This window comes from Echinops telfairi, unplaced genomic scaffold (assembly GCF_000313985.2).
Source record: "Echinops telfairi isolate 266 unplaced genomic scaffold, ASM31398v2 ScPeMD7_3509;HRSCAF=4178, whole genome shotgun sequence".
NCBI lineage: Eukaryota > Metazoa > Chordata > Mammalia > Afrosoricida > Tenrecidae > Echinops > Echinops telfairi.
In genome coordinates, this window is record NW_022107407.1 from 12921978 (window position 1) to 12946280 (window position 24303).

The window sequence follows — 24303 nt, forward strand, 5'->3', positions numbered from 1 at the left end:
TGTCATCCTTCCCTGCCCTGAGCTCTTCCAGTTACAATTCTCTCACTCGCTCTGCCATTGAAATTCCACTGCCCGTTTTACTCATGATCCTTTGAACTAAATGTGTACAACTCTGTATTCATCAAACCAGTTACAAATAGGAATAAGATGCGGGTTCTTGATGAAAGACAGATATTGTCCTATCAGAGAACATGTGGGGAGGATAACGGCCTCCTCAAGTCCAGCCACAACCAGGCTGGACTTTAATGTCCAACTCTGTCCTTCAATGCCCGCTCCACCTTCTGTAGGACTTACAGGGCACTCATTCCTTCCCAGACTTTTTGTATTCCTGGGGTTCTATCAACTGTGAAGGGTGGATTATAATGTTTACCCAATGCACCAGGCTGCTGTGAGGATTAATTAAATCACTGCTCGTAAGGAACCTAGAGATCTCAGATGAAAGGTACCTTTGAAGCACAGGGCCTATTATTAAAACATTAAATCGTCACTTTGCCACAAGATAGAAGGCAGCTGGACTCTCCCCAAATGCTCAAGACAAAAGCAGGATTCCTACGCATCCCACAGTCGGGTAAAGACTTGAACAATAACAATTATGATGCACTTAGCTTGTTTTTAAATATGTTCATTTTCATTAAAAACTACAGCAAGGCTCTCTATTACTGACTTGGCCCTTCTTTAACAACTGCTGGGTACTAAGCAGCTTTGGTGCTTAGGAAAAAAGATACAATGATACTGTTTATTGAATCCCCCAAAATCAAATAGCATGATACATTTAGCAAATATTTCATAAATGCACATATACATTGACCTGTTTGTGTAATATAAACCCTATCTGTGACCTAAATCTCCTGAGAGGACAAGAGACGTTTTTTTGGTGGCCAAACTTGTGTGCAGCAACACGTGAAGAACACTTTATGGAAACCACAGGGGAATTTAATGCTGACAGAATTTAATTATCATCCTTGGCACACACCCATGGCAGCAGGGATCTTGCCTTTCTTCTAAGAATTGTTACTTATTTTTGAGTACTTCCATTAAGCTAGAACTGGAGTTAGTGACCAAAACTGTGTACAAAATGTTACCTGACTGCAGAATAGCTACCTCAAATTGGGTTTAACTAGAAGCAAATTGATCAACAGCACAAGTTCCAGCTCAACTAGGATTCTTACAAAGATTAAAATGAAGGCATGTGGACCCACCAGTGTACCCACCATTGAGAAACAAGAGAAGTATCCTAGGAATAGTTTTACCACCACAAGGTGTGATCTCAGGCGAATTAGCTCACTTTTAACTTCTCTTGACCTCAGAGGGAGTCATACTTGCTGTCTCATTCCACCACAACTGGGCACTCCAATTTCTTGGTTAGTGGCAATCAAACACGTTTTCAGATGCTTTTGCTGAGAAGTGATATGTTTTGCTAATAGCAGAAGGGTTGGTAGTAGAGATTCCAAAGAATCATTCAAATGGTAGTCTAATACCTAAAATCCAGAGAAGAACAGAAACTTGAATCCAAAGGGAATGAGAGTCCAAGCATCAGGCATCGTGTTTTCTCCACAGAGGCTCAGGTCGATTGCTTCACTCACAGATGCCGAGTGTTCCTTCCCGTGAATTATGAAGCTTCAAGGCTACAAAGCCAATAAGTAGCAGCACAGGGACTCAATTATTGCTCTTCCTGTGACACAACATGTTGACAAATGTTGACTGAACCTTTACCGCCGAGTTCCCAGTGATGTGAGCAGATGTTATATCTTTTGACCAATTTCACACTGACCTTCACAGGGGAATCCAGAAGATGTCAAGAATTACTACAATGCAATGGATGTATAAGTAGAATGGCAGGCCTCAAATACATTTTCCACCCTCAGACACTGTTTTGTCCTTCAGGGGATGCTGGCCCAGCAAACAGATAAGGCTTGACTACCTTCTGCTAGCAATGTCATAGCAAGCAGATCTTTCGAAAAGAGAGTGAGTCTCTCGAATTCCTAGACTTTAATTTCTCAGATGGTCCTAAGTGTACGCATTCCATTCTTCTGAATGGTTTCCCTGAGATGGGAAGTGCATGCTGAGAAACGGCACTCCTTGATCACCTGCCGGCTGTGCTTCTCACATGCTGGCACATTCTCGATGGAGAAGCCGCTGCAAGAGAAAGAAGATCGCCCACTCAAGAATCGACCCGCTAGGGGATGGGCTCCCTGGACAGAGGCCCCATTTTACCGTATCAATCCACCAAATGTGAACGAAGAGTCTTCACGCAGATTCAAAATTAACTTAAAAAATACAATATAGAAAATAGGCAAACAGATTATGATAACACCAAGTAATGATATGTTTTTTTCTATCAGAAGTAAGAAAGGATGTGAGAAAAAGAAGCTAGGGATGAAGAGAATGAATGGATAGGATGAGTTTTATGATGAAAAAGACTCTATAAACCAAAAATCAAACTCACTGTCATCAAGTCAATGCCAACTCCTAGTGACCCTACAGGACCGTAAGTTCCTGAGACTGGAACTGTTTACTGGAGTCGAAAGACCTAGCTTTCTCTTGAAGAGCAGCTGGTGGTTGCAAACTCTGACCTTACAGATTGCAGCCAATGCTCAACTACTACAAATTCTGCAGAGATCCACAAAAAGCCACCTGAGCTAGAAGACCTTTGCACAGGAAAATTGACCCAGTGGCTACAGCAAGGCGCTCCAATAACTAACTGTTGTGAGGATGCTGCAGGGCAGAGCAGTGTTGCATTCTGCTGCACAAAGGGTTGCTATAAGATGGGACAGATTCAAAGGCATCTGATAACAAGTTAGCCTAGGAAAAGTGGAGGTGGCGCTGTACCAACGACATGTTCTGACAATGACACTACAACGCAACAAACCCATTTTTTTTCTTGGTCTCTTGGATTTTAGGTCTGTTCTGAGGGCTGTTTGGGGGCTGATTCAAAAACTTTCATTAGATGAACCACATCAGCTCCAGTTTCTTAGACACACTGTTCCATAATAATTTTAGCTATTAAGTTATACTAATTTATAAATATATAATCCTTGTTTTATATTGCTTAAATTTAGTTATATTTCGATTTAAAATACTTAATTGAAAGGAATTAAGACCCACAAATTACAGAATAAGACAAAAAAAAAAAGATAAGATTTTTTTTTTAATTAGGTACTAAGAGACATCCCAAGGAAGCTATATACAGACCCATTGTGATTAGTTCATTACACATTGAGCTGTCAATAATGAGATCAGTGATTTGATCCCACTAGTCACTCAATAGCCTTTAAAAGAGTTAAACATTTGGAAACCTAATGGGCAGTCCTTCCCTGCCCTTCAGGGTCACTCAGAATTAGAGTCGATTAGGTGGCATCAGGTTTTGTCCATTTGGTCTGGGAGGCTGTACAGAGACTGTTAGTTGGATACTGCAAAGCCAGAGCACAGCCTGAGAAGAGTGAAAATCTTTTAAAAAGATAACTAAAAAGGCACTTATGTGGAACATATGCGGGATAGTATGACAAAACGTAAAAGTTCATGGCAATTTTCATAAATATTTTGGAGATCTAAAAATATATTTTTCAAATTGGAAAGTAAACATTTCAGAGCACATTTTTAAAAGATAATTCATGTTAAATGTTTCAGAGGTGAAGTTTATTCCAAGCTTCTTTGTATGAAAAACCATAACTTTTAAGAGTTTCTGTACACAGTCGGATGAGCTATGCCATCCTTTAACAAGATGTAACATTTGAATTGTAATAAAGATGTTTGAACTCTGACCATCCCATTGTGTGTTTCAGAACATTTGAATCTCTATTTATTGTACCAAATTCACTGCCAGTTAGTTGATTATGGTCATGGTGACCCTATAGGACAGAGTGGAACTTCTCCTGTGGGTTTTCCAGGCTGTAACTCTTGCAGAGTTGTGGATAGACTTGACAGCGGATCTTGTGAATCGCAGTCAAACACCCAACCCACTACACAATCGGGGCTCCTTATTTTTTGTACAGTTAATTTTCTTTCTCGCCCCTTTTTAAGATAACTCCTGGTAATTGGAACTGCCTGCTGTTCCGTTGCTAATAAAGAGAAAGTGATACTTGGGGAAAAGTCTGAGTTCATGCAATTTGCACTATTCAAATATAACTTCGGATCAAAGGACACCTATAGGACAGAGTGGAACTTCTCCTGTGGGTTTTCCAGGCAGTGATCTTTATGAGAGCAGAAAGTCTCATCTTACTCTTGCAGGGTTGTGGATGGACTTGAAGTATAACATGTGAAGTCTAACTGGACAAAAGGATTTAGTACAATGAAAGCCACAAAAAGCCAACCAGCACTTAATCTATTTCATGGGAGCTAACAGTACATTAAAATATATTGTATTTTCCCAGGCGAGCAAAGTGAAGAGTGGTGTATAGTGTATGTGTTTTATACTCTTGATCTCAAAAATTAAATGGATTGGGGAAAACTGGTGGCATTTTTGGAAGCAGCAGGTCCAACATTCCCAGAAACACGTCTAATATTTGAGGCACCAGAATGTATTTTGGCCAGTTCCAATTTTCTATCCAAAAAAAGAGGCCTGCAATTGTAATTGACTGAATCAAAAAGAGATTGAGCAAGAAAGCAATAGTCCATGCAGAATCGTCTGTGCAAGGGGACAAGAGGTGTGAAAATGGAAAAGAACATTATGTATTTTTGACATATTTGTGTGAGGGGCATTGCTTCAAATGGGGTTGGTTAATTGATAGGGGCACAATCTTGCTGACATCTGATACTTTACCCTTGGACAGGGTTTATTTATCTTGAAAGTGATGGGGAAAAGACTTCCAGTTTTTAAGCAGGAAGAGCAGATTTGCATTTCACAAAGATTCCTCTTGCAAAGGTATAAAGAATTGACGACAATGAAGATAGTTCAACAACACCAGGAAAAGCTCCAGAGGCAACCAGAGACGCACCAGTAAGGTCCTGAACCATGGTGGTTACTTTGTAGAGTGAAGCAAAATCACCAAAAGGCAAGGAGAAAATGGAGAGACATTTAAGAAGCGGACTGGATGACCTTGGGAACGGCTGGCCATGAAGAGAGGATGAACAAAGAACATTTCTGGGCTGGATAGGATGCTTAGTGTTCCTATTCACTAGACAATGAGCAGATTTTCTGGGTATTTCATAAGCTACCCTTGATCCTACATTTTTTGGGGTGGTGGGGTGGGGCGGGGTTAAGTTATCTGAAATGCCCAGGTCAAAAAGTTCAAAGGGCATCTGGAACGAAGCATGAAACAGAGTTGAAAGATATGATTCGATTAGAAGCATAATCCATACACACAACAATTGTGTAAAGCGCATTTCTACATTCATTGACCTCATCATTCTCAAAACATTTCCTCTCCACTTAAGCCCCCAGCATTAGGTCCTCATTTTTCCCCTCCCTCCCCGTACGGATTGTGATAAGAGTTGTATGAGCCCCTAATAAAATGATTTATTAAAAAAAAAGAAAGAAAAAAAAATATTAGAAGCATAGATGCAAGAGAGTTCAAATCCTATAGATCACCTTGTGAAAATAAATAATCCTAACTGGAAAACAGTGTGCCAGCGTACACTGTACCCGGAAGTACTCAAGAACAAGAGGTCCGTGCTTTGGAACCTTTGCAAGCTTTATTTTGGAATGACACTAAGACATGGGTTTGTTCTAAGTCATTCCCAAGGCTAATATGGCCATACTCAATATTTCTCCTGAAAAACATTTTAATTGATTTATTGGGGGCTCTTACAGGTCTTATAACAATCCATACAACAGTTGTATCAAGCACATTTGTACGTATGTTGTCATCATCATTTTCAAAACATTTTCTTTGTTCTTGAGCCCTTGGTATCAACCCTTTTCCCCCTCCCTCTCCCACCCCTCCCACCTTAGTGAACTCTTGATCAATTAATATCGTTTTAATATCTTACACTGTCTCTCTTCACCCACGTTTCTGTTATTTATCCCGCTGGGGGTGGGTGTTGTTATACATCTGTTCTTGTGATCGGTTCCCCCTTTCTACTCCTTCTCCCCCCACCTTCACCTATCCTCATGTGTCGAGGAGTTCTTATCTGGACCAGTGTACATGATCTGTTCTAGCCAGATTTGTAAGGTAGAACTGAGGCCATGATAGTGGGGAGGGGCAAGAGAGGTGGGGGCAGGGCGGGGAGCTTTAAACAATTAAAAGAATGTTGTGCGTTTTGTCAGTGCTATACTGCATTCTGGCTGACTCATCCCTTCCTTGTGACCTTTCTGTGAGGGGATGTCCAATTGTCTACAGATGGGCTTTGGGTCTCTATTCCAACCCCACTTGTTTGCATCAGTATGATTGTTTGGGACCTTCTGATGCCTGATAACTGCTCCTGACACCTCATAATCACACAGGCATGTGTGCTTCTTCCATGTGGGCTTTGTTGCTTCCCTGCTAGGTGGCTGCTTATTTAACTTCAAGCCTTTAAGACCCCAGATGCTATATCTTTTAATAGCTGGGCACCATCTGTTTTCCTCAGTTTACTTATGCACCCATTTTCTCTTCAGCCATTGTGTTGGGAAGGTGAGCATCAAGTTATTAGAACAAAGTGTTCTTGCATTGAAGGAGTGCTTGAGTAGAGACCCAATGTCTGTCTGCTACCTTCACACTTAACATATAAATATATGTACATAGGCCTTTATCCCTATCAATATATTTACACATGTACATGCCTATATTTGTACCTCCATCAATATACTTTGTTTCCTAGTTCTTTCCTCTATTTCCTTTTACTTTCCTCCTGTCCCACCATCATGCTCATCCCTGTGGCTATGAGTAAAGTGAAGTGACAGCTACTCTTAAGTTGGTGTCCTTTGGACACAATATAGATCTGACGATAACTGGGAAAGCTTCCGGACTCTTATAAATACATCCAAATATTCTCATAGGCAACATGGAACACACAAAAATAAAACCAAATGCACAGACTCACAACCAACAACAGTAACTCAAAATGTACCAGTGGTGTTAAGCCATGAAGCAACTGATGTGTGTGACTATACATGATATTTTTCTTGGAATTTGATCCTACATGCAACCATGAGATTTAAAATGATTATTTTCTTTACAACTAGTTCTCTGAATTTTTTTCAACATATGATTGGATAAAAAGGCCAAAAGAGGTGAAGAGAAGCCATTTCATCGGAAGTAGCACCAAGCAGGATATTAAAAATATAAGATGTATGAGGCATAACGGCCTACCTTCACCTCTTTGGGGCTTTCTATGGCAATCATATGTTGAGAAAACTCGGAGAACCAGTTGTAAAGAAAATAATCATTGTGTTATATTCTTAATTTGGGGGGCATATCTAAGATAAACATTTCACAAAACAAAACATATTTATTCAGAAAAGGATACTGACAATAGTGTCACAATATAAAAAATGTAAACCATGTGACTGAATTATACATGCAGAAATTACTGAATTGTTGAATGGTATGCTATTAAATTTATACTACAATTAAAACAAAACAACACAACACTATTGTTACTATAGAATTTTATACATCAACAAAAAACAATGATAACTCTCTTAAATACTGCAAGACATAGACAAAACTAGAAAACATTATGCTTAGCAAACAGTTAATTTTACGAAGACAAATATTTAATATCACCAATGTTAGAAGCAAAAACCAAGAAGAAATGTGGTTTATAAACCAAAAGACAAGAAAACCTTGATGACTTCAAGGAGGCCAGGAGCAGAGTTGGGAAAAGGATGCGGGGAAGGGTGGCTGAAGTGGTAGGGGAAGTGGAGGGACCAAAAAAAAAAAAAGGAGGGTTTAATGGGAAATAAATAAATGTTCTTTAAAAAAAAAACACTCTAAACCTCTTATCCCTCAGATATAAATATTGGTCTGAGTGGGTTTAAAAAAAAGAAAGACAAGAGCAAAGTAAAACTGAACTTAACTTGGAGTCTTCAGTGGCCTACGAGTTCATTTCAAATAAACAAATATGTTGTATTGTGAAATGTTGATCTTAGTTATAGTTTTAATTTTCTGTGTTAATATACATAGTACATGCACACAATCAAGACATCGAGTAATACATATCTTAAAATGTACTATTTAATATGTGCAGACAATAGTAAATATCTTAATATGGGTCATACTTAAAAAGTTAAGAACCATCAGCCTAGTCTGTCATAAAAAGAAGAAGGTGAAAAATGGTCTCTAACCTCTTGTAAAGTCAAATAATCACCAAAAATAAATGTACACTTATTTTGGAAAATAAAGATAAAATTCTCAAATAAATTTTAATGCAGCTAAAGAACTAGGCCAATTCAAGAACACTGCACAGAAGATTGAGAAGGAAGAGAAAAGGCAACAAAAACATACAAGGGAGAATCCAAATAAAACCTGAATATTTTTTCAAAGCTGTGTATTTAAATTTCTTTTTACAGAACAACCTTATCCATTGTTGTTATTCTAAATACTCTTCATTACACTTAAAACATTTGGCAAATCTGCGATTCCATTCTTGGAAACATTTTGCAAACTCATCTGTTTGGATGGCCTCCCTCATTTTTTATCTCCACCTCTTCTGTGTTATCAAATCACTGTCCTTTTAGTCTCTTCTTTGTTCACAGAAACAAAAAGAAGCTGCACAGAGCGAGGTCAGGCGAGTAAGGTGCATGCGGCAGGAAAGGCATGCTGTTTTTTTGCCAAAACCTGGTGCACTAAGATTGCTGAGTGAGCAGGTGCATTGTCGTGGTGGCAAAACCAGCCCCCATTTGCCACAAATCAGGCCTTTTTTGTCACACACTGTTGCGTGATCTTTTCAGAACCTATAAATAGAAAGTTTGATTAACATTGTCTGACCTGGTAGAACTAACTCCAAATACAATATCCCCCTCACATCAAAAAATAAATGAGCACCGTCTTGATCTTTGATTTCACTTGATGAGCTTTGGTGGGGCAAGGTGACAATGGCATCTTCCACTGGCTTGATTGATGTTTGCTTTCGAGGTCCTTAGAGTAGCACCATGTCTCCTCACCAGTAATGACCTTGAGAAAATAGTCTGGGTTGCTTTAAAGCTGTTCTTTCAAAACGTGATGTGTTTCCACTGGACTCTTTTTTTCCTGGTCAGTCAGAACCCAATGCACTAATTTTGCAGTGACCCTTCTCATTCCCAAATCTTCCGTTATCTCCCAAATTTGCTGAATCGAACTCCAAGAAACTTTAGATAACATCCCTATCGCATCAATGGTCTGCCATTGGGCTTTGAGCACAAGTGCCCAAATTTCGTTGACACTTTTGTACTTTCAGGAAGTTAACAGATGGATGTCCAGAACGAGGTTTGTCATCAATCGACATTTCACCTATTTTGAAATGAGAAAACCACTCATACACTTGAATTTTTCCCATAGTGCTGTCCTTGTAAGCTGTGTTCAACACCACAACAGTTTATGCAGCATTTTTCCTGAGCTGGAAGCAAAATTTCACATCCACACGCTATTCTCTTCAATCAGCCATCACAAAAAACGAGGTTTGAGAGAAACTTCTTTTACTAAAAAAATTCACTGTGACCAAAGAGAACTTTCCCAGGATATGCCACTGGGTGCACTAACTCAGCATAAGTTTCTGGATGCTCGCTTAGAGGGAAAAATGTGTACTATGAATGATCTTTTTTTTCCAGTGTTTTTGGTAACCCCTCATATGATGCTAAGATCAATAAGTGCCAAATATATACCATGCAAATTAACTAGTAAGAATTTTTTTTAAAGCATTCTGAGAATGATGGAAGGAAATTACTAAGGACATGAGAAGAAATTCTCAATGATTAACAGCTTCAGGTCTACTTAATGTGAGGATGTAGGAGAGAGCCCCTCCCCTAAAAACAGGTCTTTCAGAAAAACTGTTTGAAGGCCACATACGTATATGTGATTCTAAAATGAAACCAGTATCTTCATATTAAAGAAAATAATATTGTCCTAAAATTTTCTATTTCAGAGTAGAATACAGACATTTTATTTTACTTCAAACTAAAAATAGACAAGTAAACTCATAAAATATACTTTCAATTCCTCAGTTTGAAACAATATCTAGAATTGTATCAATAAAATACAAAGCAAAGCTAAATTTCCCTGAAGAAATTTCTGTCAGTTACCTGTAAGTCTTAAAATAAATAAATTTGGGACCAACTATAACGTATCTGTTCACACACACTCGCATGAAGTCAATTCTGACTTATAGCAGTTTTTGCGACTAACTCTTGACAGAAATTGAAAGCCTCATCTTTCTCCCGTGAAGTGAGAGTTGGTTTCAAACTGCAGACTTTGCAGTGAGCAGCCCAATGTGTAACCCACTGTGCCACCAGAGCTCCTCATGTATTCTGCTAGTTTCTCAATTGTAACTATATTTAGAAACAAGTTGTTGAAGTTGGTGAGGAAGAGGTTGATACCTAGTATGTTATGTTCTTACTCGTGAGGGAAGCATTTTGGCTTCATGCAATACTTATCCTGTTGTGGAATCAAAAGAAGCTATCTTCTGATTAAAGTAATGTTCAAATGCAGATTTCAAACAGAAACAGTTCTACTTTATTATTCCTCCTTCATTCTTCCACTTGTTCTTTTAAGGGGCTTTGTCTGACATAGTTTAATTGTTCACAAAACACAAAACCTTGAGTGAATATTCTTTTAGTTTAGATGACAAATTTGGTAAATAGAAATCTCTGATCTAATTTAATGTATGCTAATATTATTAGTTGTGCCATAATTAATAGTTGGCTTTCCATTCATTAGTATATAATTTCTTTTATTTTAAAATATTATGAGCTATTTATATTGTGTGTATTTTAATATTACTAACTTCATTTGACTCATCTGCAAAATGAGTTTTTATTTTAATAATAGCTGTATAAAAGGATTTACTAAAATATGGCAAAACATCCTGCATATGTTGCAGTATTAAAAAAGAAAATATGTAAAACTTTTTTCACTTTTATTGTCATACATAATATTGGGGTTTTTTTTTTCTTTTCCACTGACATTTGTGAAAGGGAATTTAGTGATGGCTATAAATTTTCTCTTGTACATGTAATTTTTAAAATATTTTCTTTATGTTTTCTAATAATTTATAATTTCCTTTGCACTCAAATCAGATTTTCTGAATATCTAAAATTACAACTTTGTTTATTTCAATTTCATTGTCATCTAACTTATAGCCTTCCTTTGAAAGCACGTAACAATGTCTTGGCTATCTTATTTTGCTCTGTGTTAAGCAAATCTAGCAAAGCACCAAATAATAAGCCCTCAATAAATATTGGCTAAATAATTGAACCGCATTTATTTTTCTGCACATAGCTTTTGCTCCCTGTCTGCATCATCATATTTATAAATGAGAAGCTAAATCACAGAAGTATTATGTACATATGTTATTAAATTGGCATATAGTGATAATCTATCAATCTATCATGTTTTGTAAAACAGAGGGTTAGTGAAAAGAGGGAAACATCAAAGAGATGGATTGACATGGGGCTGCAAGCATGGGCTTGAGCATAGCAAGGATGGCAAGGATGGCCAAGCTGTTTCTTCCTTGTCCACAAGGTCACTAAGGCAGAACAGCACAGAACTATCGTAGCCCTAATTGCGCAATAATGATACACCAGACACTTCACGTATATTATCTAATTTCAACATCGAACACTCAAAGGAAATCAATGCTTCTAAAGTAACTTGTTTGCTTCACGAGACAATAAGTGCTTTAATCCGTCCTATCTTATTTCATATATTTTAACAATTAAACATTTGACTAGCTGGTCCAGTCACTTTTATAACATTAATTAATTTGAATTCTACTCACTAATGGAAGCCCAATCTTTTGTCTTTTCTTTTGTCATCCAATCAACAAGCCCTTGTTAATCAACCACTAGACGTCAATGAAATGACCAGTAAGAAATGTTCCCCGTTGCTAAGAGGATTGTGTTGTAAAACAGATGAATAGATAATAATAAAGTTTAAAGGAAATTATTATGTGCAAAGGAAAAAGTAGATGAAAGTTGGTGTGTTTCTTTTTTTTTTTTAGTCAAAGGTCTAGTTCCTTTCGCTTTCTGGCAGCTAATGAGTTTGAATCCTCTGTGATGTAAGTCATCATGTTCTAGACAGCATGCACTTCTTAAAATAATTGTTTATTACCTGTGAGGACTAAATTTTTATTGGAAAAATTAAGAGTTCTAGGAAAGGATTTACAGTTTAGAATAAAGAGCCCTAGTTTCAGGATCAAAAAGAAAGGATTGTTACTCGTGCTTGGGGAAATGACCCTATAATAATTCCCTTTCTATCTTATTTGACTTGACTATCTAGTTATTTTTTGTTCAAATGATAAATTAAATTACAAAGAAAGTTGGTATAAATCTTTAGTACTAGTTACAAAGATATGTTGGCTATCTTTCTCAAGCTGGCTAATTGAAATATCAATAGTAAATAGTGAAGTCTAGAATATATTAGCTTCAAACATCTCAAGACTCTTAATTGATTTATAAGCATATCTAAAACAACTCAGCTATATTATTTGGTAAACCATACAAGCAACAAGTACTGGATTGTTTTCAGTAAGTTAGTCTTTTGAATAAATAGCTACAGATGTGGTCAGGGATGTGGCTACCTTTCTTAAACCCCAGGACCATCTCCACTACGAGAGTTTCCTCCAAGACCTCAAAATCTTGAATATCTATGCTATCTCTTACCCCAAGTTTCCTTGTTTGAACAAGCCCTATTATAGTGGATTTTCAGAAAAGAGCTCAGATTCAATGAATACTCAGCCTCTAACAAGCAGATAACGTTGAGCAAGCATTTCACTTCATTGATTATAAGGTTCTTCATTCCAAGCAAGAGCATAAAATACTTGATGGCTCAATGACATAATGGATAAGAATATGTTTATAAACCATTCAACTTTTCCAATTTTAAGGAGGCAAGCCTATTTCTGTAGCTCGTAAAATCTTGACAGAGATTGCAGCACAAATAAAGCTGACTGTGAGTTTTAGGCTACAGAGTTGAAGTATGAGTCGATTCCATCCGAGATCTAGAAAACATAGTCTATTGAAGGATGCATAGAATGCTCCTCATGCACTTGAGTGAAGAGTCGACGGAATCTTTTCAAGTAAAGCCAAATCTATCACAACCCATAGCTCTCAGAAGAGTCAACTTGCTGTGCCAACTGGGCACAGACAGGACTACCTGAGCAATTCCCAGGAGACGAAATTTCTCAATCAAAAGAACAGGCCTCAGTTCCTGGGTGGTAAGTTCAACAGAGAAGTCCAATTTCTATGGATATAATAGAAGTAATTTTGCACCCAGAAGAAGCTAAAGCAACATTATAAATTGTTACAAAGAGAATTTTCTCTTACTTTTCTTCCCAGTATATTTGTGAGTTCATTCTGTGATTTAACTGTTTTTCGTATTTTTCAGATGGAGAAATCAAGGCACAGAGAGATTAAGTGACTTCGTTACAGTCACAAGCTGGAGAGGACCAGGATTAGAACCTAGAGAGAACCCCTGGCTCCCAGGCCTGTGTCTTGCCCACTGAGTCACACTGCCTCCGTTCTTAGAAGAGAAGGCTTCCTGCAAGGTAAATGATGCCCCTTCTTCACCTTTGGCTACGTACAGAACATCTTCTTATCATACACAGTGAGGCTTTCTATTCTGTGAGTGGCTATAAATTGGGAAATTTCAGTATTCACATTTTCTAACATGGAAGAAGTGCCTGCTTGTAACCACTATTCTCAGCAAACTACTCTCTCTGCAATTGGGATCATCCCACAGCAGACCATTTATCCTCTACCTCGAGAGTTCTTTGTAGCATCACATTTTCTATGTTCCCTTTATTCTGTCACAATACATCCCAACTTCTCTTCTTCTAAGTCTTTATTCCATGTAGTCTTCTCCTTCTTTCTATAGCTATTATCTCCTCTTCTGTGATAGACTAAACTTACCCTGAAAGCAAAATACAAAAAGACACAATTTCTACATTCCTACTCTAGCTTTTATTTATCTCTGTCCATTTAAAGTCTGCATTAAGCAAAGTATTACATAGCTTTCTGCCTTACCTCTCTCATCACCTATTCATGATATAGTTTCTCGACACAAGAAAATGATGCCTACCTTTCTCATGACATTCTCTTTCGGAATCCACCGTTAGTTTTCTGAGCATCAAGTCACAGAATCCCAGGTGTGGAAGGAATGTGTACCTTAGTCGTACATCCAGTCATCTTGTGTAAGAAGAGTCAGCACATCAACCCTGTAACAAATCAATTGCATATGTTTCACCAATTCCCAGTGATTGGTCAATATGTAACCGCTAATGAACTTTATTGAGTCCACACTCTTGAAAGTTACTTTGATCACAACTTGCAACACCCTTACTTGTTCCTCTCATTCCTTCAAGAACTTGTCAGCTCTCTTGTCATCTGTTGCACATTGTTTATTTAGATTTTTATTCTGTGGCACATTATTTAGATTTTATTCCTTTAAGGGGCTCATCTTCTGTCAACGCATTTATTCCCCCAATTTCTGGCCTCGGAAACCTGCCTGATGCGAGAGACATATCTCGCATGGTACTATGGTGCTAAATTCTCATTAAAAAATAACACAAGTAGATGGCTTTTAAGAGCAGAAGATTGTTTGTTCTCAGTTTAAGACAGAAGTCAGAATTGGGTCTTATAGGTAGACTTTTTTCTGACGACTTCAGCTTTTTGTATCAAGCAACTCCTGGAGTACCTGTTTCTGCCCTCCTAAACTAGCATCTGTCTTCTTCTGTGTCTATTCCTAATATTTCCTTTTGAGAACTCACGAGTGGTTAGGTTTCAACACACTCTGCATCACATGACTTCCATACCCGGACAGTGAAAGTCCTGTCCCCCATGGAGACTACGTGTGTCGATGTGGGAGTTAGGGTGACAACTAAGAACGAAGGAGCTACAACTTAATCAAAGCAGGTTCTTCTGCAACTTATGAACTTTCAAGTCCATCTACTCTTCACATGAATCCTGTGAGAAAAGCACTCTTCTTACTTTGTGTATAAGTCTGAGATGACTAATCTTCGAGGTGGTAAAATTGAGGCCGAAAAGGGAAAGAAACATAGTAAATGATAAAAATATAACTCCACGCAGGTTCTTAAAATGTTTTAAGTGTAATCCTCTCAAAAGTTGACAAAGGTTTCCCATTTAATAATTTCAAAGCATTTTTATTTTAGAAACTTTTCCTATGGGTTACTAGAAATTTCCTCCTACAAGCATAGACTTATTTCACAAACTACGTATCCCATCACTTGCAGACACAAGCTCCTATAATTGTTCTACTCTTGAATCTCTTAGTATTTCCCTTCTCTGAAAAGCAGTTAAAATATGCTTTAATTTTGATAAACCCAAATATGACTTTAATAATTTCAAATACCTATTATAATTTTTCAATATCAAAATATATTTGAATTTTTATCTTTATTCCTTATAAAGTCACTATAAATTAGACTCGGGAGAAATAAAAGATGGAAAGTACTGAATGTAGGCTAAATATAGAATATAGAATTCAAATATAGAGGTTGTGTAGATCCACTCATAAATATATAACATTGTTTACTATTTACTTAGTCACATTTGTAGCTTCTATAATAGTAAAAAAAGGATGTGTTGTGGCTCTTACTTTTTTGCCCCCATTTTACATATATACACATATAAATTTATATATGTATAAACAAATAAAAGATAACAAATAAGGCCTGGCAACTCAACAGCTAAATTCTTGGCTAGTAGCCAAAATGCTGAGGGTTTGAATCCACCAGAGACTCTGTTGGAGAAAAGACAGTCTAGAGGACAATATGGGGCCGATCTACTCTGTCCAGTAGGGTTGCTGTGCATTAGAAACAATACTATGTCAAGTAGCAGTAATAGTTACTGCGTGTGTGTGTGTGTGTGTGTGTGTGTGTGTGTGTGTACTAGAAATGGGTATTGATTAGAAAGGGAGACATCAATATTGGAAGGCTATATCATAAACTATTCATAGAGGATGCAAAATATCTCAGAAGTGTGGGTGGACATAGCAAGAAGAAGAAAGATAGAGCCAGGCTAGAGTTGTGATGGTAAGAATTAGTCTACTAAGACCTCAGTCCATTGTAGTGGGATCCAGACAGGGTTTTGACAGGCTGCACTATGTAATAAGGTTACATAACTAGAGTATAACCTAGTCCTAGGGAATATGGAGAGTAAATGAATCAAATGACTGAATAGATCACCTTTATATTTTATGTATGTTTGGGAAAATATTATAAGCAAAGTCAAAATTATAAACAATAAGGTAGGAAGAAACAGCTGTAGACAATAAGACAGCAAATGAGTTAATGCATTGGAGTGCTAACCACAGGTCTGGAGTTCAAAGCCACCTTCTGCTCTGCAGGAAATGACAGGGCTTCCTACTCCAGTAGAGTGTTACAATCCCAGAAACTCACAGGGTGGCTCTACCCTGTTGGATAGGGTCGCTATGAGTTGGCCTTGTCTCAATGGCAGTGAGTTTTTTGTGAGCTATATACAAAGGGCTATTTCCAATTAATATAAAAAAATTTAAATAGGCCCAAAATATGAATAATTTCACAGAGAGGTGAAAATGTAGCAGTCAACATATGAAAAATGTTAAACCTCAATAGTCAGGAAAAGAAAACTTAAGCAATAGTGATATTTTGCTTCACTCAACAAACTCATTCATTTGGGACGGAAACCTAAAAAAATGGAAACAATGGGCATGATGTCACATTAGTAAAAAGTGCATGGATTTTTACATTTTTTAACAGTACTGACCATATCTGTTTAGAAAATTATATTATCAAATGATATTCAAAGATATGTGTGGAGTATTATTTACTACAATGCTTTTTGTAGAGACATAAAAAATAAGTAAAGTAAAATAAATGTTTATTTATTAGTTGGGGAATATATAGAGATGGTTGAATAGATAACAGCATACATATATGTATTCTGCGAACTATTAAGCAGCTATTAAGAAATACATTTATTCTGTAACTTGACCTAGATAAATCTTTGTGATTTAGATCATTGAAATAATAACTTTAATAATGGAATATTTGTAAACTTTGCTCTAGTTAATTTTTTGTATTTTAGAAATATTTTAAAAGGTGATGAAATTAGCTAGAGACATAGGCAGATGACAATTTATACTTTATTTCCCACTGCATTGTTTATATGTTACATGTTAGTGTATGCATTTTTTTTCCTGATCCAATAATGTACTGTACAAAAAGAAAATACAAATACAAACAGGTATTGTTATTCTGGTGTCAGCTCCTCTCTGAATGCTTGCCAGAATTCTCTTGTGAAGCCGTCTGGACAGGGACATTTTTTGGTTGGGAATTTCCTGATGACCTTGTCTATTTCTTCTTTTGATATGGGTCTGTTCCAGATCTTAATGTCCATGTGTGTTAATTAGGTGAGAGAGTGATTTTCCAGGTATTTGTCCATGTCATCCAAATTGTTGAATTTGTTGAAATACAGGCTTTCATAGTACTGTGAAATTAATCTTTAATTTCATTGAGTTCTGTTGTAGCTTCCCCTGTTTCTTCCTTAATTTTAGATATTGACGTAGGAGGGTCTTTCTTTTCCTTTGTTAAGTTTGCTAGTAGTCCGTCTGTTTTGTTGATCCTTTCAAAGAATAAACTTTTTGTTCTGTTGGCTCTTTCTATTATTCTTCTGCTTTCCAGTTCTTTTATCTCCACTCTAAATTGTAAAATTTATTTTCTTTTGCTGTTGGGGGGACTTTGTAGTTGGCTCTGTTCTAGCTGTTGAAGGTGCTGAGTTAAGGTGCTGATTATACTTCTCTCCTCTTTTCATACATCCATTTATTGCAATAAAGTGGCCTCTGATAACTGCCTTTGCTGTGCCCCATAGGTTGTGGTGTATTGTATTGTCATTCTTATTGGTTTCTAGGAACTTATTAATTTCCTCTCTAATTTGGGTTAATACCCATTGCTTTTTAAGAAGCATTTTATTAAATCTCCAAGTGTTTTTCTTTTCTTGTCTTTGTTCTCTCTATTGTTAATTTCCAGCTTTATGGTGCTGTAGTCAGAGAGGTTGTCTGAATGACCTTTATGTGTTTGAATTTTCTCAAGCTTGTCTGGTGTCACAGTATATGGTCTACTTTCAAGTATGAGCCATGTGCATTGGAGAAGAATGTGGGGTGTTTTTTGTTTTGTCTTTATGTTGGTTGAAGAGCTCTAAAAATGTCTATTAGGTCGAAGTTGTTTGACTGTGTTGTTCAGGTCTTCAGTTTCTTTATTGAGTTTCTTATATGTTGATCTATCTTTCTTTAAGGGTGTACTAAAATCACCTACTATAATTGTTGATCCGGAGATGTCTCTTTTCATGTCTTTAAGAATTTGGTTGATAGATTTCGAGACTATTTTGTTGGGTGCATTTATGTTTATTATGTTTATGGGTTCCTGGTCTACTGGTCCCTTGAGCATTATGTAATGCCCATTATCTCTTGTTAGGTCATGTACCTTGAGGTCTACTTTGTCCAAAATTAGTATTGCCACCCCTGCTTTTTTTTAATTGCCATTTGCTAGGTAAATTTTTCTCCATCCTTTGACTCTCAGTCTGTTTTTGTCTGCGAGTTTGAGAGGTGTCTCTGGAATGCAACAGACTACTGGGTTTTGTTGTCTATTCCAGCCTGCAACTCTTTGTCTTTTAATACAAGACATTTTATTTTGACTTGAGTTTGTTAACAGAGAACTTTTCTGTGTTCTTTAACCTGGGGAAGCCATGATGGAGATGGGATGATAGTAATACAGCTGTAAATGTAAGGGATTGACAAGGAAACAAATTAGAACTGGAAAGAGGAACTAGAACAATAATTTAACCTCAGAGGTTAATGGTTGGAACTTGTGTGATATCCAGGAAGATAGAAGGAATAGTCCTGACAATGAAAATAAAATCATAAAAACAAAGCCAGATACATAACTTGATAGGAGAAAGGAAACTGTGTATATGTAATATAATAAATATGTATATTAGAGAAAGGGAAAGCTTTTGACCCTGGGGAGTTTAGCTCCAGAGCTCAAGTACATAACCAACAAAAAACACTACTTTAAACTGCTGTAAGATCTAAACTTCTCTAAGATCCCAGAGTGAACTTTTATTGGGAATGGGGCACTTATTTAATTGTGCCTTGTATTATGATTTGTTTTTTGAATACTTGTCTTCCTTAGCAGTGTGTCCCTGTATGCAAGAATCACTACTATATAGAGAAGAATCAGGAAATGCAATAAATAATTAGAAAAAAAATTTTACCCTCACAACATGTTCTAGTTTGTAAATTTATATATAATACTGACAGCAATATGAAAAGGGGTGTGATAAGAGGCCTTTTCAAGAAGGGCATCATGCTTAGAAAAGTTGAGTCTATGAAAATGAGGAAGACTCTCAATGAGATAGATTGACATAGTGATTGCCATGAGCTCAAACATAGGAAATTGTATTTTTACTTAGTACTGGCCAGCAAATATTTTTCTAGTAAGTACTCTGGGCCAAGTACCATGCTGGGAGCTAGAGAACACCAAACTGAATAATGTGCTTTTCCTGTCCTAGAATATCCACACTGGTTTGGGGGTTGGATTTCTCCTGGTGTGTTGATGGCTCCAGAGAACGAATTCTTCTCTGAACTGGCCTATTTCCCCAGGCTGCCAGAAATTCAGTTTCTAAGAAGGCCCCTTTGCTATTCTCGGGCCTAGGGAGTTTAAAAGTTTAAAACCTATTAAAAATAAAGAGCCACTTGGTTTAACAGAGATTAAGAGTTCAAAAGAATTACTTTCAGCTGAAAAAGATTGTTATACCCTCCACTCCACCTAATAAGTATATACAACATGCACACAAAGAGACATCAGCTGTGTATTCAACGTAAGTACATGTATACAAAACATCTCATATATACACTGTTCAAATTTTATAAATGCAAGCATTTCCTTGTGGGGTCATTGAGAGATTATTCTCTAAAGCCATAAGTTCAAGGTTCAGAAATGTAAAAGGCAGTAAAAAGGTGGATATTGTAAAAAAAAAAAAAGGTAATTTTTAAATATCCCCCGAAACACCATTTTATTCTATATGACAATTTGGTGTGGCCACAACTTGGATATTAGTGCATTTATGGTTCAATATAGTTTAAAAAAAAAAGTAGACATATACAATTGAAGTAAGAAGAAAACAACAAACATCATCTTAGCATCTAGCATATACTAGACTCTGTGCTCGATTCTTCATGAACATCATTTCATTCAGTTATCTCAACCACCAAGTGAGATAAGTAGGAATTTTACACATGAGAGAACTGAAATTCATGGAAATTAATTTGTCCAGCATCATGCAGTTAGTAAATGTGGAGCCAGTAGTCACAATGTAGGCCATCTGCCTCAATAATGTACCCCCTTTTTACCAAAATGCATTTGAAAATGTGTGCCTGAAGTGATCAGATAAAAGGAATTACTAGTGTTGTGATGGAATCTAAAAATATCAAAATATTTCAATCTGGCAACACAGTTGCCATGTAATAAATCTTTAAAACCACGAAAGGCAAAATTAAGACACTTAGAAAAGCCTTACAGTCGTGTGGGTTCATTTTCCATTCATCGCTCTCAATTAGGCAGCATTCAACATTTCCTGGTCTTTCCTGTGGCCGCTCTAGGGGAAATTCAGACAAGAGTTTGGTATGGTCTTTGCCCTGAATAGAGAGAAATGCAGGGCTTTCAACTCCTGTCAAGAGTCACCATCTGGAAACCTACAGGAGCAGCCCTACCCTGTCCTATAGGGTCACTGTGATTCAACAGTGAGTTGGATTATTTGTTTGTTTTACCATGCATGGAGTCCCTGGTTAGTGCAAGCCACTGCATGGTTGTTTCCTAACAGAAAGAACCAACGCAGAGACTTATTGGAAGGAAGGATTGGCAATCAGCTTTAAAAAGGGCTGCAGCCCTGAAAACAGTATGTGCCGTGAACTCTGCCACCTCCTGGGTTGTCTCCACGTGGAAGTGATTTAAGAGCTACTGGTTTCATTCGTTGTTGCTGCTGTTGCCCTCCTCCACCAACAAGCTCATAGTCTGGATGGAAAGTGAATATATCAACAAGCATTTTAAGATAAGATTAGGATTATTTACTGAAGGCATGTACAAAGTCCTTGGAAATTTTTTCACAATAAGTTTTAGGGGAAAAAAGATATTAAAGAATGTGCTACCATGCAATCCAGGAGCAGGAACGGGAAGAGAGAAACCAGATGGGAAGATGTGGGGAGGGGAAGAAGGGATGACCTATCAGAATGATCGACATATAACCACACACACCCCTCCAGGGGAAAGAACAGCAGAAACCATGGGGGAAGAGAGACAGTGATCAGTGTGAGATCTGAAAATAACAATAATTTATAATCTATCAAGGGGCCATGAGGGTGGGGGGTGGGAAGAGGACCTGATACCAAGGGCTCAATAGAAAGTAAATGTGTAGAAAAGAATGATGGCAACATATGTACAAATATGCCTGATACAATTGATGTATGGATTGTCATAAGCATTGTAAGAGCCCTCAATAAAATAATCAAAAACAAAACAAAAGAATGTGCTACACAGAAGAAATGGGATAACCATAAAATTGAAGTAAGTTATTAAAGTATTGAACAAATTCCATATAATGGAAACATAAGTGACTTCTGGAAATTGGCATATTCTGAACCTTGACATTTCTACTGTAATCTAGGCATCTCAAGTCTAATACCTTGGGACTGCTGCCAAGGACAGTGCTACCTAATTGAATCTTGAGTCTTGAAACGTAACCAAGGAATCACCATATGTATGAAAAACATAAAATCCCTCTAAAGCTCATGTGGGAGCACTGATGGCAGAGCCGATACATGTTGGGCTGCCACATGTGAGGTCAAGAGTTCGATGGCAGCAGCTGCTCCGAGGAAGAAAGGCATTACTATTCTCATAGTTTCAGTCTCTGAAACTCACAGTTCGACCCTGTCCTATAGGATCGCAATGAGTTGGCATCAACTCAATGGCGTGGCAAGAATGTATATACTCATAGTTTATGTCTGAATTTTCTAGGATATAATAGGCCTTGGGATTTAGATGTTGTGCTTTGCCTTCCTTCCAGTCATTTATAGGAATGGAAAAAAGAGAGCTGGAGACTCAAGGAATTGTGTTTACTCTACGCTCGCCCCTAATTCAAGTCCTAAAACAAGTCCGACATGCTTATGGATTTAAAATCTTCTGTTTTAAGATGCACCAAATTAGGAGCAGACAAACATCCAATACCTGGTGGGAGTGAAGAGTCATTAATACCCGGGTAAGCTGATTGGATAGAAGACATTAGGGAGGAGTGGGGCTTGCGGTGTTGAGGCTTCTTCCCATTTTCAAAAAGAACACTGCCCCCTACTTCTAAAACGGTAAGCACATAAATGACAATTTTCATATTGTCATATTTTTCCTGAGGAATCAGAAGCCCAAGTTTTTATGTAAAGACAAGATATTTAAGTGTTAACTAAAATTGTAAACACCCTGAGCCTAAAGAAATGTTCCCTGGACTGGATCCCTTGCCACATGGGTATGGTGTTTCTAAGCCTGAAAATTATATGATTTCATGTGTTTTCTGCCACAGTTGCTGAATATAAAATAATATAATGCAGAAATAATGAGAAATATATCCAGATTTTAAAAATCATATAAAAAAGGTCAATACAGGTTTATTTTCTGACTATTAACTGTTAGGGCCCCAAAAGCAACAGCTATTTTACAAAAGCCAAAAAGGTTTAATATTTGACTGGTTAGGATCCCTGATAGTTCAGTAAACTAAGGACTGGGCAGTTAATCAACCAAGGTCAGCAGTCCTGTAGGAGAAAGAGTATGCTGCCTGCTCCCTTGAAGATTTACAACCTAACAAGCCCTATGGAGTCATTCTACTCCGCCCTCAAGGAAGGTGATGAGTCTAAATCAACTAGAAAACAATAAGGTGATTTGAATGCTTCATGCTTTGATATTTCAGCTAAATTTCTAAAAGTGCCTCCTCTGTTCAACCATTCTTCGACACTTAAATGTTACATGGTGATTACAAACACCATTGTTAAACATGAAGTAAACTTTAGCTGGCTAGGTGGTTAATACTTATTTTGAATTAATGAAGCTTCAAGATAGCTCCACATTGGCCATGGGTCACCATTGTCATTTCTTCCATTAGCAGCTAGTGTAAACTCACTAGCTTGAGACATGCTCTGTGAAAACAGATTCCAAAAGCCAAAGATAAGGGTGCCTGTTCTACTAGAGACTTACAATCTTGGAAACCCAATGTCGGATCGCTGTGACTTAGAATCAACTCACTGGCAGTGGATTTGGGTTGTTTCTGTTTATCTCAAATGCTTCTCTCAAATGCTCTAGTGCTTCTCTCAAAATTACTTTTCTTAGGTTTTAGGTGTCTATCACCTTTTATTATAGCAATATAAATGGAGAAACAGATATTTTAAGGATACAAATTTTCCGGCTTTCCTTTAATTGAATAAAATCAAACATCATTTTTTTAAATCAATTTATTGGGGCTCATACAATTTATCACAATACATAGATCAATTGTATAAAACACATCTATACATTTGTTGCCCTCATTATTCCCAAAATTCGCTTGCGTCTTGGGTTCCCGGAATCAGCTCATTTTCCTTTTTTTCCCCCTCCCCTTCCCTTCCTCCTCCCTTCTCCCCCATGCACCCTTAATAATTTATAAATTATTATTGTATCTTATATTACACTGTCCGGCATCTCCCTTCACCCACCCTTCTGCTGCCCGTCCCCCGAAGAGGAGGTTATATGTAGCTCCCTGTGATCCATTCCCCCTTTCTTCAACCCCTTTCCTTCCTGGTATTGCCACTGTCACCCCTGGTCCTGAGAGGTTCATCTGTCCTAGATTCCCTGCGTTTCTAATTCCCATCTGTACCGCTGTGCATCATCTGGTCTAACCAGGTCTGCAAGGCAATATTGGGGTCCTGGTAGTTGGGGGGAGGAAGCATTTAAGAACCAGAGGAAGGTTGTGGGTTTCATTATTGCTATACTGTACCCTAAGTGACTCATCTCCCCACTACCCCTCTGCAAGGTATGTCCAATTGTCTAGAGATGGGCATTGGGTCTCCATCACGCGCCACCCTCATTGATGAGGATATGATTCCCCCTCCCCACCTTTGGTGTTTAAAGCCTGGTCCCTTTGGCCCTTCATGATCACACTTGTTGGTGTGCTGCTTCCATGTG

General features: G+C 37.5%; 1 protein-coding gene across 19 annotated transcripts in view; it reads left to right on the forward strand.

Annotated features, from left to right (window-relative positions):
- Positions 1 to 24303, forward strand: part of MYT1L (myelin transcription factor 1 like) — a 723101-nt gene that overhangs the window by 390962 nt on the left and 307836 nt on the right. For all 19 annotated transcript variants that reach the window (XM_045294233.1, XM_045294236.1, XM_045294234.1 and 16 more), the window contains exon 5: positions 13440 to 13599. The gene's annotated coding sequence lies outside the window, so the exon portion shown is untranslated. The remainder of the gene's footprint in view (positions 1 to 13439; positions 13600 to 24303) is intronic.